Raw genomic sequence first — 15,846 nt, 5'->3', positions numbered from 1 at the left:
CAAAATAATAAACAGCCAGGACAGTAGCCTGTTCTATTGAATGAGTTAACAGAAAAAACTATATTTTTGTCAATATTTGGCTCTTTTTAATTAATTAAGAAATGCCTCTGGACTAGGGATGGACCTTGCTGTTTAGGGTTATCTTTAAATATAGAACCAAGAATGATAACAGACTTTTAAAAAATAAAATAACCAAAGTTTAGCCATTCTTATACAACGCAAGTAAGTCCTACAAATCCAGACATATATTAAAAATCAACATAAAAAATAAAATAAAAATGTTTAAATGACGCAAATGGAAGTCGTGTCTCACGCTACCCCCCACCCACCCACCTCATCCACGTCTTCCAAGACTAACTGGAATGCTTCCACCTCCACACTGACCCACGAACGTCGCTGCTGACCGGAGGACTCACACTGAAGGCCCACGCACTGGTTTCTGGCACATTTTTGCTCACCGCTGCCGGACAGACCGGCGCCGTTGTGCGCTGTGCGCTCCCATCCAACCGTTCATCCACAGGTACTCAGCCCCTACTACTGCAGCCCGCGGAGCATTCCCTGACCGCTTCCGCACTGAAATCAATACATTTATCAACATATGCGTCATCATTCATCCATTCGCTCAGCATCGGAGCGGGCTAACACGCACTCGTTTGAGGATGACTTACTGCTGTTGCAGCAGAACATCTCTTCATTTGAATATTGTGGAGGGGGGCGAGAGCAACAGACGTGGTGGGCAGAGAAAAAAAGATTTCGCCTGTTCTCACACTTGTTCCTTTACACGAAATCCTACAGCCAAAAGCCCCTATGAGCAGCTAACCCGCTGAAATCGTTTAAAAACAATCAAAACCCAAACGTCACTTTGTAATTTATGCGCAATTTGACGTGGGACAGCGGGTTATTTGACAGGCGACCGGCGTTTGCGCTTCAGAGGACTCCACGTTCAAATCCATCAAAGCAGCACCGACGATCAGGTTCACAGCTTCATGATCACATTTGTTTCTCTTTCCCTTTTTCTTTCTTTCTTTTTTTTTTTTCACTCTGTGTGTGTTTGTATCCCGGTCATCCACAGCGGACTGGTTCGCAACCCATTTTCGTTCAACGCATCCCATCCATAAATCTTGACATGTCGCTGAGCTGCCTTGCATCCTTAAACAGCTCTGTAGTTTCACAGTTTAATGCTGAAGCACCTCTTCATCCCACACCCCTCAAAAAAAGAAAGAAAAGCTGAGATGTTACTCACCTTTTCTCAGTGGATGCTTTTCTGAAGTGTCCCATTTGTGCGTTTTAATCCACATCTGTGTCTCCTTCATTTGAGCGCTCTATTCCCCCCCCTCAACGAGCGAGAGAGGGAGAGAGAGGGAGGAAGCGCGTTTAAGAAAATCCATTTGTTAATTCCATTTGCCGGACACTCAAGGTGAAATCACATTGCCTCTTCCTCTTTTTTTCTTTCTTCTGTTAACAGCTTCAAAATTCTTCCATCATTGTGAAAATCCCGTAAAGCCCTATCATCTTTTTGCTTTTTTTATCTTCTTCTCCCCAGCACTGAAGTTGCTTGGTTACCCCTATTTCTCATTCAAGGAGGCTGAAGCGCTGAATACAGCGGCCAATCATAGCAGCAGCCGGAGAGATTAACTATTTCTTGGCTCCAGTATTCTAGTTTCAAGCTTAAATGAGGAGAGTAGGCGGGGAAAAACTGGGCCCCCGGTGACAGAAGAAGGAAAAAAAAATTAAAATGCACAGAGAATAATGTAGAGAGGGGATCCGTTGGAGGGAGAATGTGTGGAGGGGGGAGGGGACGAAGGGGATTAAACATTTTCGAAAAATAAAGGATTCTGGAGAGGAGGAGGGACCAGTTGCCACTTCTCACAACAACAAAGATGTAAGTGAATAATATTCCTGCCTTGCAGGGCTCTCATGCAAACTGGAGTGGAGCCTCCATTCCTTCTGAATTTGCCTTTAAAGAGCAGAGATCTGTCTCATTTCAGAGATCCCCAAAAAGCAATCCATCAGGGTAATTGATCATCCCCCTTTAACCAGCCATCCATCAAGTCCAAGCTCACTCTCTCTCCCTCTTTCCCCCACCTCCTACCTTCCCTCACCCCTGTCTCACTGCAGTCGCCTCATCATAGGCTGTATTGATTTTAATTTACCCCTTAAGATTGTCAAGGGGAGAAAGCCAGGTTCACGCACCGGCTCATGCAGGCGTAATGATCCCCTGCCTTCAAGGTCCTTTTATTGAGGAACATCCAGGTCAAGCCCCCCACCTCTCCAAGCACACGCCTACCTTTGGTCTTTGTGGCCCGCGCATTGAAGGCTTCTGACTTGCCCTCCACCACCACCCCTCACAGGGTGCCATGCAGGAGTGCTGGTGCATTATGGGCAAACAGTCGGGGGTCCTGACAAGGAGACAACAAGCTTCTCAAAGAGAGACAGAGCACCAGCAACCATTGAGAGGGGGTGACCTGTGTTGGGGGGACTGACTGTACACTAATGATGTAGAACATTCCTGCAGAATGAATTTATGTTTTTTATTATTATTATTTCGGTACTTTGTCGGCCCTCTTGTTGTCAAACTTGTTTTTGAAGCACTTTAAAGCATCGTCTTCATCCCACATTACAGTATGAAGGAGATGTCAGCCACATACGATTCATGCTCGGGTGCCAACTTCACACATTTCACAAAAAATAAAGTTTCTCTCTTTTTTTATGTTGGGTGACGGACGTATCGCTGGCTTCGCTCCATCCCACAGATTATGAACGAATTCAGCAAAGTTGGGGTCCTCGCTGTGGGATCAGAAGAGCACATGTATGTGGGTGTACAGTTGTGCATGTGACACACACACACACACACACACACACACACACACACACACACACACACACACACACACACACACACATATATGCACATTGGCACAAGAACACGCACAAACACTTAGCGGTTGATTGACGTGTAGCTCCTGGCTTGAGCACAGCTTAATCCTGCTGCTTTCACAGATGGACTCAGTCTTCCTCTTTTTGTCTGGTGTCACGAGCGGTGGCGCACACACACACACACACACACACACACACTGCACATCCCCATGTACTTTTGTTTACCAGGGAGGGAAGCTGCTGTTTGGGTTTTAATCCCCTCTGTAAACCTCCCGCTCTTTATCGGACACCCCTGCTACTGGACACACACACAAACAAGCACACAAACACACACACACAGTCCTCTACTCTTTGGTCATTAAAAAGAAACAAAGGAGGTCAGTGTCAGGAGTGGAATCAGGCAGCTGTGTCCTGTGAGGCGAGAGTTAATCCTCATTTCCAAGGCCCAGAGACAAAAAGAAGCCTCGCAGTTGAAATGCTTCGTGAGTTATGCAGGAACTCGTCACTTTTGTGCCACCTTGTTCACCCATTCATCCACCTCCACTGTAAAGGGGAAATTATGGTTCAGTACATTGGCAGCTGTGGGTTGAATGTCCACCTGCAGCGAGCACATGTTATCAGATGGGGGCAATGTCAAAAATATGTGGTACAACTGGTCTCTGGGCAACTATTGTTTGTCTTATTGATGACCCTTCAGTCATCCACAGAGAAGAGTGAAGTTATATAAAGAGCCGAAGTGAAACTGAGAGTTACAAATGATTAAAGGGTCCACTGCAGCCATTGTCAATTCCCCAGTTCCCTGTTCCCAACCACTGTCAACCAGTCAGCATTAATAAACCCCTCTCCACAGGCTCTCTTTAGGCAAATACGCACACAGTCCCTAAATTAAGAATAACAGGAAGTGTTTGTTGTTGTTCATTTGTTCGGTTCATCGTAGGTTTTTTGGTGGCATGAACCAAAAGGGGAAAGATTAGACTTTTCCCCCCTCCCTAATCGTATTCCACTTCTGGAAAGGCTTTGATTTCCATGTAGATGGAGCCAAATTGATAACGGCAGGGAACTGCCCCGGAGAAATGAGGCAGGGTGATAAGATAAGGAGAACAGATCCCCGTCCAGACAAAAAAGACAAAGAGGAGAGCCGTCACCCCACGTGGCAGTTAATCTCCATTCAATCCAGAGATTAGTTAAGTCAAAATTCTCATCGCCGCACCCTGGCAAATGATTAGTCAGCTCCCTAAGGGGAGATGGGTAACTGGTGGCTACCTTGCAAAACCTCGGCATGAAAGCTGATCAATAATTAGTTCCCTGTTTGAGTCAGAGCGGCAGCTTCGGGGTCACGATGTGTATTTCAAGGACAAAGAAAAAGGTTATTGTACCAACACAGTGCTGATTTGCCTCTGATTCTGGGCATGAAGGTTGCCAAAAACACGAACAATAAGTGCACGTCCAGTCAGTTGCAGTTTCGACACTCAGAGTGAGCATGATTTCCAGGAAAGAAGGATGTTTGCCCAGCCTGTGGGTTCTATGCTAATAGACTGTTTTAATCAAGTCTAATCGTATTGTCACAGCAGAGCGTGAGCGATTAGCATTCAGAGAGGCACGGCGGGGCAAAGCCTGACATCGATAAATGACATGTGACCCCTGACTCTGACTACTCCGACTGCTGAGAAGTTCCACTCCTTTTATTGCTCTCACCCCGGGCCACTTCATTTCCGGTACCACGGGTAATCATGATGTACTCCATCGGCTGTGGGTCTAGGGGGCACACTTCTCAGGGGACTGAGACAGAACACCTGTGGTAGTGCTCATATTTATTATTGAAGGAAATGAGCAAGTTGTTCAATGTGACTATCATTTATTGTGTATATGAGCTGGGACTGCACTGCTATTGTAGTTAGGTCAATAGCTTTTTGCTCAAAGGCACCTTTTTTTCTAGTTTTGCCTCTGCACGCTTTCATGGTGGATTTTGAATCATAAAACCATGGTGGGATTGAAGGCGAGACTTTGAACTTTAATTGAAGTGGGTTTATAAAAATTACAGCTTTTTTTATACACAGACTGTCAAATCAAGAATTTGGTACATTTTTGAAATGAAAAGCAAAATCTAAAAGAAACATCCAAAGAGCTGACACAGTTGTGGAAAGATGAAACCATACTTTTATTTATGCATAACCAAAATGATAGGAAGACAAAAGCATGGAGACGGTGAGAAACAACTCGTGATTTTAAGTATAGCGCGTCATCTGTCAAACATGGTGGAGGCAGTAATATGGCATGGGAATATATGGCTGCTAATGATGTGATTGATGATAGAAGTAGCGGGATGAATTGTGAAGTGTACAGTGCTGCACTCTCTGCTCAGATTCAAAAGTGATCAGACAGCATGTCACAAAAGTGGATAATGAGCCAAAGCATATGGAAAAAAGCAACCCAGGAGTTTCTCAAAGGAGGGACGTGGGATATTCTTCAATGGCCAAGTCAGTCACTGGATCTCAACCCGATAGAGTTATTAAATACAAGACTGAATGCATTAAGACATGAGAAAGTGTGCATAAAAATGGCTGTATTTCCTAAACAGTTAATGGACTCATCCATCCTCCAATATCATTTTATAGTAGTGTTTTGTTTTGTTTTTTCTGTTTTGTGGTAGTTAGCATGTCTTTGGAAGTAGTGCTTCTGTTGGGAAGTATAGTATGGAAATGTATGCAAGTCAACTATTTGTTAAAGTCCACAACTGTCCATCAATGTAGACCCAGAAACTTAAAAAAAAATCATAACTTATTGACTGAGATCATACGGAGTCAGTGTGGTCTGAGTATGGTCCTATTCAACACGATCATACTGAGACCACAGCGGGAAATGGGAGGCAGGAAACGCTCTTTAAGCACTTCTTCTTTGGCTTGAGCGGAAACATTTGCATGCCAGCATGTCTCCAAATTAAATTTTGTGTGCTTTCAAAAGGCAGCTGTTTGCTAACATCTGTGACATATCCACGTTTTATGTCATTGCTGAAAACAGCTTGCTCCACTGCCCTATATTGCTCAAAACAAACAGGGAAAAAAATCAGTTAATACTGTTTAAGTATTACTGGATCCTTCAGTCTCAAAGGATTAAGTGTTGTGACCTTGAAGCAGCAGTCAAGAAATGAAAAACCACAAAAAGGTAGTGAATCAGCATTAGGATTCATGCAACTGAACAGATGCAGTGCCGATGCTCAGGGGGGTTTTAACTTTGTTTCAGTATCGTGCCACACCTTTACCCTTGTTGTCTTGCTATAAGCCATTTTTGTTTCTCAACCAAGAACACCACAACACCGGCTTGTTAATCTCGTGCAGTCAGAGCAGCTGTCTTTTCAAGGTCAAAGAGGTCTGGAGAAAATCTTGCTGATAAATCTTGAAATAATCAGACCATGCAAATCCAGATGCACGCACTAATTTGTGTAGATGAAACCCCGTCTTCGATTTCTATCTAGGTCGAAAGAAGCTCTACATACCGCAGCTTTATATTAGTGTCAGTGTAACAAGGCGTCTGTGTTTTCTAACTAACCTTGGATTTTTTATTTTTTTCCCACCGTGCATGAATATTGAATTTTAAACTATCAGCAATGAAGTGGATGGGTGGGGTGGTAGGGGGGATTTGAGGATTTTTGTGATGCTGCTGGAATTTATATCCAGCCATCACTTGAACCACACTGGAGCATACTGTATGCAGAATAACAAGTGGCAGCATGGAAGCAGTTAGTCTAGCTTCAGCGTGGAGGATACACATGGTGGGAGCTCAAGCTCAAGGTGTGAGGGTTTATTAGCCGCTGATATTAAATCCCAAGAACAGGAAATAAAGCAGATGGACAATGACAAGTGCCAGTTTGCATTTTGGGTTGGAAAAGGAACTTGGATTCACACCCATCTGCCAAACTCGCATTCTTAATTAAAAGCGCAATGTGGATACATTGCCTCTGTACACTGCTCGGATACAGGCTAGCGTGCAGAAACATCTTATGTCAGTTATTTGCGGTGAACATCTTGACTGTAGCAGAAATTTGGCTCCACTCTGGGCCATTTGCATTCCTTTTTCTTGCTTCTGCATCCCTTCTTGTTGTTTCACGACATTATACAGCGCGGGGAGACGTGCACACCAAGCACCAATTTGGTTGTTTGCCGTGTGCAAATGATGTGTAAATGAAGCGCAGACACTGCAGATGTCACGTGTTTACATACAAACTAAGCTGTGCACGTTTAATAGCCTCATCTGCACAAGTTTGATCACTTTTCTCTTCAAACTGAACTAAACTGACAAAAAGGGTGATCTCCCTTTCATGTCATTTTAAGCGCTATTCGTGAAAAGGTAACACGACGCGCTCTTTGCTCAATCGGCAACCCCAAACACACAGCATCTCCTTCGGGGAGGGGGGCATGGGAACACGCGAGACCTCGTCCATGTCCAGTTTATCAAAGAGGGCCTGTATTTGATTTAATTTATTTACTTTTGTTTTAGCGAGTGCACTGGGTGTGCAGAAGTCGCTTTACGTGCACGTGCAGGGGCACGTGCGCACACACCGTACGTGCATTTTCCGCCCACTCATCTCCGCGATCGGGCTGTCACAGGGGCGCTATGACAGAGACAATGTGACAGTATGTGATTTATTGTGTCAGAAGAGAGCATAAAAGAGGCTAATTGAGGGGTAAGTGAAGGAAGCAAAGTTTGCAGGTGTCAGCGTAACTTTGGCCGTGATGAATTTATTCACGGGTGGGTGACGCTGACATGTCAAGGACAAAAACCATATAATTAGCCCATAAATTTAGAAAGTGATTAATTCTAAATTCCTGCTATTTAATTAAAATATGCAAATAGACAGCCATTCCCACTAACAACGCGACACACTTACCAGAGTAACAAAGTTTGACGGGGAGTTAAGTCACTTAGTTGACTTAGACAGAAGAATTCTGCCGCTGTTTCACACCCACACACACACACACACACACACACACACGCAATACATCTGTCTCCACTGCACATTTGCACCACTGCGCATCACTGGTTTGCCGAGCACATTCGGGTCCAGCAGTGGTGACTCAAGGAAGCTGACTCCTTCAAAGCAGAAGAACAGTTGAAGAGGCATTACGGATATAATTGGATTTCATTTCAACCATGTGAGAGGGGGGGACTTGTCACCACCCTGGAGAAAATGGAGCCAAAATCACTGTGTTTACTGTGCTGCATAGAGGGGGTGTGTTTGTGTATGTGTGTTTCACCTCGTGTGGCTCAGAGTGTGCGCGGATACGCTTTTTTAGGTCGTGTGTGTGTGTGGGTGTGTGTGTATTGCACATGCCGAAAATCCCAAGACACACAAACTAGTGTCAATTGAATCCACAGAGAGAGAGAGAGAGAGAGAGAGAGAGAGAGAGAGAGAGAGAAAGAGAGAGACGGGTTTCCCTGATGCCTTTTAAAGCAATGCATCAGAGAAGGACTAACTGCAGACAGCAAATACAGGACGAAAGGGAACCGCAGATAAACTTGTGCCTTTCCCCTTTTGGAAATAAACCTCCCACACTGCCTGCTGCGCGTGCCATTACTTCACAGCAAAAATGTCCACCTTGATGAGACCTTTGGTCTTTGAAGCCAGTGGGAAGGGAAAAAAGTGTCTGTAGTTTGGAGATTTGACCTTTTTTTTTTGATTCAGACAATCCTTGTTCGGGACATGGATTCCACAGTGATCACAATGATACTTAAAAGATGAAATATTGCTAACAAAATATGACTCACTCCATCCTCCCCAGCAGGCAGGTGTTTGATTGGTGTGTAGTTTGGCTTTTGTTTTCTTTGATTGACCTTTTTTTGGCAGGCATTTCCACTTATCTGCATCCACACTCTCACTGCAATACTGATATAGGTGTTCAAACAGAATTAAATCTGAATAGTTAACCTCACAATACAATTCCCTGTATGATGTTCCTTTTTTGTCTTAAATGTGATTTGGTTCATTGACATGAAATTTTGGCTGAAAAATGAAGACTAAGCTAGTGTCGACATTTTAAAAGTAACCTTTTAAAATGTATTCCACTACAGATTACAGAATACATGCCCCAAAATTTAATTTGTAACGTATTCTAAATACTTTGGATCACTTACTATATTGTCATGCTTTTTACAACTACATGAATGTACCAGAGGTGTGGACTCGAGTCACATGACTTGGACTCGAGTCAGACTCGAGTCATTAATTTTATGACTTTAGACTTGACTTGAAAAAATGTTCTAAGACTTGTGACTTGACTAACCTAAAGAAACATCTGGATCAGTAGTTTTAAACTACTGATCCAGATGTTTCTTTAGGTTGGAGGTGGAGTCTTTTGACACTGAGAGCAACTTGGTTGCTGGGAAACAGTTTGCATTGCACGGTCAGATTTTGCCCATCCCTTTCTTTCAATGTGAAGTGGTGTCGGAATTTCCAAGGAATGCATTCCTGCCCGTGCACTGCTGAAACTTTTGTGCCGTTTCCGGGTTCATTGTGTAACTGACGCCACCAACATTAACAGGACGCTTACATTAAAGCCTCTTATTTTGTGTTTTGTTTGGGTTTCTGGCAATGCGTGGAATTACCACAATTAGAGAGGGGATAGCCTAACATATGAAACGGAAAGACCGCAGTATAATCCAATAATTCCAAGAAAGTAACTGTATTCTAATTATCACTGTTTTAAACAGTAACTGTAACAGTAACAGTTACTCATATTTTGTATTTTAACCTTAAGACCTGAACTCTTCCATGGTATGCATTTTAAATTTCTCTTTGATATTTGGGCTGATTGGCACCTGATGAATGTAAAAACAAAGAACTAACAGATTTTATTTGACCTAATCTTTGTTTCTGAGAAAAATGATATTCACATATGAGGATATTTGTTTAAAATTTCAATAGAACAGTGGCAATATAATGTCCGCATAAGTGGATATCAGGCCCTTGTAGAGCAAAATGTAGTATTTTGGTCTAGACAACCCAAATTGTGATGTCCACATATGTGGATGCCAGGTCCTAGGAGGTTAAATATGTAATGCCGATACTTGTATTCTGTTACTCCCCAACACTGGTTAAAATGCAGGTTCTTGGGAGGAAGGCAGAGTTTCTGGAGAAAACATGCAAACACCACACAGGAAGGTCCGAGCTGGCAAATGGATTCCAACCTTCTTGCTGTGGGGCAACAGTGCTAACCTGGTGGTGCAGTAGACTTCTAGTAAGGCCATAGTTTATGCACTATTAGCAGCATGGATGCATTGATTGACAGCTTCAATCTTGTTTGTGGTTTTGGTACTTTTTAGAGCATTATTAATAATTATACCTCACTCATGTCTTCCTGTATAATTGGTCTGTTAGCATCTGTGCTGAGAAGTGTGATCTCCATATTGTAGTAATTTAATACTCATGTGTAGTTTATCAGCAATTTACAGGTATCTGTGTCTCTCCCTTTCCTCCATACAGTCTAGGGATGCACTCTGCCAGTCAAGCCTGTTAGTGTAGCCAATGACTCAGCATCACAGACAGTGTAAAAGATGGATGTAGCTATGGCGACATCACCCACTGGTTTCTGAAGTTCTGTTTTGAAGCCTTGAGATGGGCATTTCTGCCATCTTGATTGCAAAAAAGATATAGTCTGATTGTGAAACCACACACTCATTGGCTACTGACTTGTGATTACTAGCCAGTGAGCTTGTGGTTTCATACCAAGGACAATTATACATTCTGAAACGCAGCATGACTGAAATTTTCAAAATAGGCTTAATTTTTGTTCAGTATGTCCTAAAGTGAGTGACTGAGCCTATAAACTCAAAAGGAAAGTGTGTACACAGGTCAAGACAGAAAGCTGTTTTTCCATAGACTCTTTAGGACCAGAGGTCTTTTTGCAACCACAGGTGTTTCCACCTCCTGGCCTTCAAATAGAATGCAGCTGTAAGTAACTTGTGGATTGGCTTCATTTATGGAACCTGGAAGCTACATCCATGTTTTTTTACTGTCTAATAAATAAGTAAGTCACTGTAGTCCATATTTTATATACATTGTTTTTGACTAAACATCAAACTTACAAAGACTCGATACCAGATAAGCGAGTCCCTGGGATTGGTCAATTTTCCTGCCTTTTAAGAAAACTGCAGAAAGTAGAGGTGAAGGAGGAGAGAAACGGGGGAACATTTGATTTTCCAACAAGACAATCCAAATGCCTTCAGACCTCCCTTTCACTGCACTCACAGGCACTATACACATCTTTGCATCATCACACTCCTCAGCACAAGCAGTCAGATGGGTGCAGCTGCTGCACATTGCTTGTGTCTAACTGACATATATATTTAACCACCCACGTGTACTTTACATGATACACATATACACAAAGAGATATGTGTTACCCTCTTAGATCTGTTGCACGTACACAGGTCCAAGATATTCCCTGAAGATTCTGGAGGTAAATGGTGCAGGGACCGAGATTTGAAGGCTTTAAACGCCATGCAGGAGCCACTGAAACGTTGAATATGTGTTAAAAGCGATAGGCTGCTTTGGACACAAGCACACACACCACGACAGAGCCTTCTTCCCTGACATCTGGAGTCTTGGTATCCCTCTCCTCCCACTGTATCCTAATTTCCATCCTAGATGTGCTATCCTATTGTTTAGAGAGTTCTTCTCTGGCAGAATACGAAGCTTAACAATACACAGAAATGATAATAAGGCTCCTCTTTTGATATTTTGAAGCTCTGACCCAGTTTTGATTTCTTCTACGGGGGGGTGGGGGGTGTTCCTGTGATACATTGCAGTAAAATACCCCTTGGATTCCAACGCCTGCTGTATAATTACGCCAGCAATTTTCCCGGGACAAACAAGTGTTGTTTGATAATTGATGGCTGAGTTTTATTTAAGCCGGCCAACCAAGAGTGATACCTAGAACCCACTGGGAACAGAAGCATCAGAGGCACGTGAAAAATCAGCAGGAGCGGGAGAGACACTACCTGTGTGTTTAAAGGAAGTGAGATAAACCGAATCTGAGGGAAGCAGTGAATGACAGGAAGAGAGGCAAAAGAAGAAGACAGTGGGGGTAAAATGAAAGAAAGACAAAAAGAGCCAGATGGAGGTTTGAATATTCTGCTAACCACCATGCCTCCCCTAGCATGACGCGAGGCTGCCGCCATCACCCGCCTGGTGAAGAATGAGACAGATGTGCATTGATGTAGGAGAAGATCTCAAATGTCAGGCAGCATCGAAGGCTGTTATATTAATCACAGTCAGAGGCCTCCTTAAGACTCCAGCATCCTTGGGGAGGAGTGTCATAAAAAATAACGCAGTAAAGGGAACTGTGTAGCAATGCAGCATGAAAAATGCCCTCCATCTGCAGTGACTCAGCCAGTGGATCCAAGGTAAAGAGGAATATGTTTGCCCTCTCTCTTCACATCTCAATGCTTGCTCTCTCCGTCTGATTTCCTATCTCACACACACACATGCATGTCACTTCATAGTGTGTCAGTTCACAAACGCACACGCAGACTGAAAAATAAATCCCAAATAGTCAAGACAGATTGGAAGACACTTGGCTTAGCACATTATCAAGGCCTGCTTACATTCATCAGGTGCCGTGCGCATACGATTTCAGTTATTATCCTCAAATAGACATATGAATTCATACATGCTCGCTCAAACAATCACGGCTGCTTTTCCTTTTCGAACTCAAACAGTAGATGCAGGCATTTTCTTCTCCTCCACCAGGCCCCCCACCCCACCCCTCCAGTTGGCTAATCTGTTAATTCTACACTCCCCGGGTGAGGCAGACAATAAGGACGATGGGCTTCAACGTGAAAACCCCCGGCTATCGGCTCTACATGGTGAGACTGCTTATTGTTACGGGGCTTTCTAATGTAAATAGGCTGTGTAAACAACAATCACGACATGCTACTGTCCTAGATAGATACTACTGTGTGCTGCAGCACCATTAAGCACAAAAGCATATTTATTCATGACCGAGTGCACTCACAATCATGTTTGGACGTAGTAGTGAGTACACAGGACAGCACATGCAGAAACGAGCGTGAACTCTCATGCAGATCAGTTCACAGATGAGGAGGGGGACGCCAGAGTACAGTCATTCAACCCACTGTTTTTTGGGTCAATAGTTGCGGGATACGGGGCAATGGCTCTGCAAAAGTTTCATCTTTAAGCTGAAGCTTCCCAAAAATGTTCAGTAACAATTCAATTCAATTTCATTTTATTTATATAGCGCCAAATCACAACAAAAGTCGCCTCAAGGCGCTTCATAGATACAGAGAAAAACCCAACAATCATATGACCCCCTATGAGCAAGCACTTTGGCGACAGTGGGAAGGAAAAACTCCCTTTTAACAGGAAGAAACCTCCGGCAGAACCAGGCTCAGGGAGGGGCGGCCATCTGCTGCGACCGGTTGGGGTGAGAGAAGGAAGACAGGATAAAAGACATGATTCAATGCAGAGAGGTCTATTAATACATAGTGAGTGAGAAAGGTGACTGGAAAGGAAAAACTCAATGCATCATGGGAATCCCCGGCAGCCTACGTCTATTGCAGCATAACTAAGGGAGGATTCAGGGACACCTGGTCCAGCCCTAACTATATGCTTTAGCAAAAAGGAAAGTTTTAAGCCTAATCTTGAAAGTAGAGATAGTGTCTGTCTCCCGAATCCAAACTGGAAGCTGGTTCCACAGAAGAGGGGCCTGAAAACTGAAGGCTCTGCCTCCCATTCTACTTTTAAATACTCTAGGAACAACAAGTAGGCCTGCAGAGCGAGAGCGAAGTGCTCTAATAGGGTGATATGGTACTACAAGGTCATTAAGATAAGATGGGGCCTGATTATTTAAGACCTTGTATGTATGTAACAATGCAAGGAGTTCTTCGTCATTGCTCACTTAAATGATTCCCTTTGCATGACTGCACCTCTTGCTGTGATAAGCTGAGTTGTCTGATGCACATGTAATTCCAGGAGTGACTGTGAAAGTCCTCATTTGTATCGTTGTGCTTCTGTGATGTGTGCTGGATCTCCTTTCATGATTTTGTTGGTTTGACCTCAAAATTATATAGTGTACCAACACATGTTAATACCACAGTTCAGCTTGTTTTGATGAATGTACTCGCTTGTATGCCTTGGGGGCATTAAACTAGAACTTAGTCTGACCTTGGGTGACAAATTCACAGTATACAACCAGGCAGCACGGTGGCACGGTGGTTCGCACTGTTGCCGCATAGCAAGAAGGTCCTGAGTTCAATTCTACCATCAGGCCGGGGTCTTTCTGTGTGGAGTTTGCATGTTCTCCCCGTGTTTGCGTGGGTTCTCTCCGGGTACTCCGGCTTCCTCCCACCGTCCAAAGACATGCAGCTTGTGGGGATAGGTTAATTGGATAATCCAAATTGCCACTAGGTGTGAATGTGCGAGTGAATGTGAGTGTGAATGGTTGTCTGTCCCTGTGTGTTGGCCCTGCGACAGACTGGCGACCTGTCCAGGGTGTACCCTGCCTCTCGCCCTATGACAGCTGGGATATTCTCCAGCGCCCCCCCGCGACCCTGAAAAGGATAAGCGGAAGTGAATGGATGGATGGATGGACAACCATCATGTTGGAAAAGAACAATGTTTCTGACCTGATGTGCCACTCCAGGTAAAAAAGGGCTGGGCCACTTTCAGTCTCAAACTGAAATCTAATGACACCTGCTGGGTTGCAGAAGAACACCTAACAGCAGCTGAACTATGCTGACGATCCTGCAGGTGAAACCTGGGTCACATTGAGACAGAGGTTGCTTGTTCTCTGCTGAACTTTGAGTTCCTGGGTGAAATTGGATATGCACTACTGATCAGAAGAGGACTTTCATGAAGAAATATAAGCAAAACCAGGCCAAAAAAAAGCACAAGAGGTACAAGAGAAGGTATAAGGAAATTTAAATAAGGTAAGGTTTTTGATTTTTACTAGTAAGCCCCTGAACTTTTTGATTGCAACTCATATTGCAAGTGACTTTTTAAAAACTGCTGATATATACTGATCAGGCATAACATTATGAGTGAGTAACACTGGTTATCTCTTCATTGTTGCCCCTGTTAGTCGGTGGGAAACATTAGAGAGCAAGTGAACATTTGTCTTCAAAGTTGACTTTTTTCAAGCAGGAAAAATGGGCATAAAGATTTGAGCACGTTTAACAAGAGCCACGCTGTGATGGCTAGACAACTGGGTCAGAGCATGTCCAAAATTGCAGCAGTTGTGGGGTGTTCCCCATCTGCAGCAGTCAGTATCTATGAAAAATGGGCCAAGGAAGGAACAGTGGTGAACCAAGGACAGAGTCAATGGCACCCAGGCCCTCTAATGCACATGGGGAGGGAAGGCTGGCCTGTGTGGTTGGATCTGATAGGATGTCAGAATGCACAGAGCATCACAGTTTGCTGCTAATAGGGCTGCATGGCTGCAAACTAGTCAGGGTCCTTATGCTGACCCCTGTGCACTACCAAAGCATAAACAATGAGAATTTCGGGATGAGATCTGGACCGATGAGCAATACGCAAAGGTGGCCTGATCTGATGAAGCTCCTTTTCTTTTACAATTTGGTGGATGTTACTTTGACACGTACCATGTGCTTAAGCATTGTTGCTGGCCTCTTTCAGCAGGATAACGCTCCCTGCCACAAAGCAAAAGTGGTTCAGGAATGGTTTGAGGAGCACAGCAACAAGATGTGCTTGACAATCAAGTCCGATCCATGAACACCCACCATAATGTTATGCATTATTGGTGTATAACCTAACCAGACGATGCAGCGCCACAGATCACAGAAAATGATCGTAAACGTCTTTAAATGGTGCAGTGATCCAACTCGCTGCAAGTTCCCATCCTGTAAGGAAAGTGTACACACATTCAACGTGTATCAGCCAAACTAATTCAAGTTTTTATATGATGGAAACTTTTGATCTATTCCTGCTATAAGGTC

The 15,846-nt window shown here is 43.8% G+C and overlaps 1 protein-coding gene across 3 annotated transcripts in view; it reads right to left on the bottom strand.

Annotated features, from left to right (window-relative positions):
- LOC146648523 (disabled homolog 1-like) overlaps nucleotides 1-1,706 on the bottom strand; it is a 50,806-nt gene extending 49,100 nt beyond the window's left edge. The window contains exon 1 of one of the 3 annotated variants that reach the window (XM_085389146.1): nucleotides 1,244-1,706. The gene's annotated coding sequence lies outside the window, so the exon portion shown is untranslated. Of the gene's footprint in view, nucleotides 1-333; nucleotides 606-1,243 lie in introns of those variants that run through there. The other 2 variants (XM_085389144.1, XM_085389145.1) reach the window with 2 other exon arrangements.
- Nucleotides 1,707-15,846: the final 14,140 nt, after the last annotated feature.

The sequence above is a fragment of the Rhamphochromis longiceps genome, linkage group LG18 (assembly GCF_057381845.1).
Source record: "Rhamphochromis longiceps isolate RC_006_pf linkage group LG18, R_longiceps_female_GT1.1, whole genome shotgun sequence".
Taxonomy (NCBI): domain Eukaryota; kingdom Metazoa; phylum Chordata; class Actinopteri; order Cichliformes; family Cichlidae; genus Rhamphochromis; species Rhamphochromis longiceps.
Note: the sequence above shows the minus strand (reverse complement) of the source record. Positions and strands in the feature narration are given on the sequence as shown.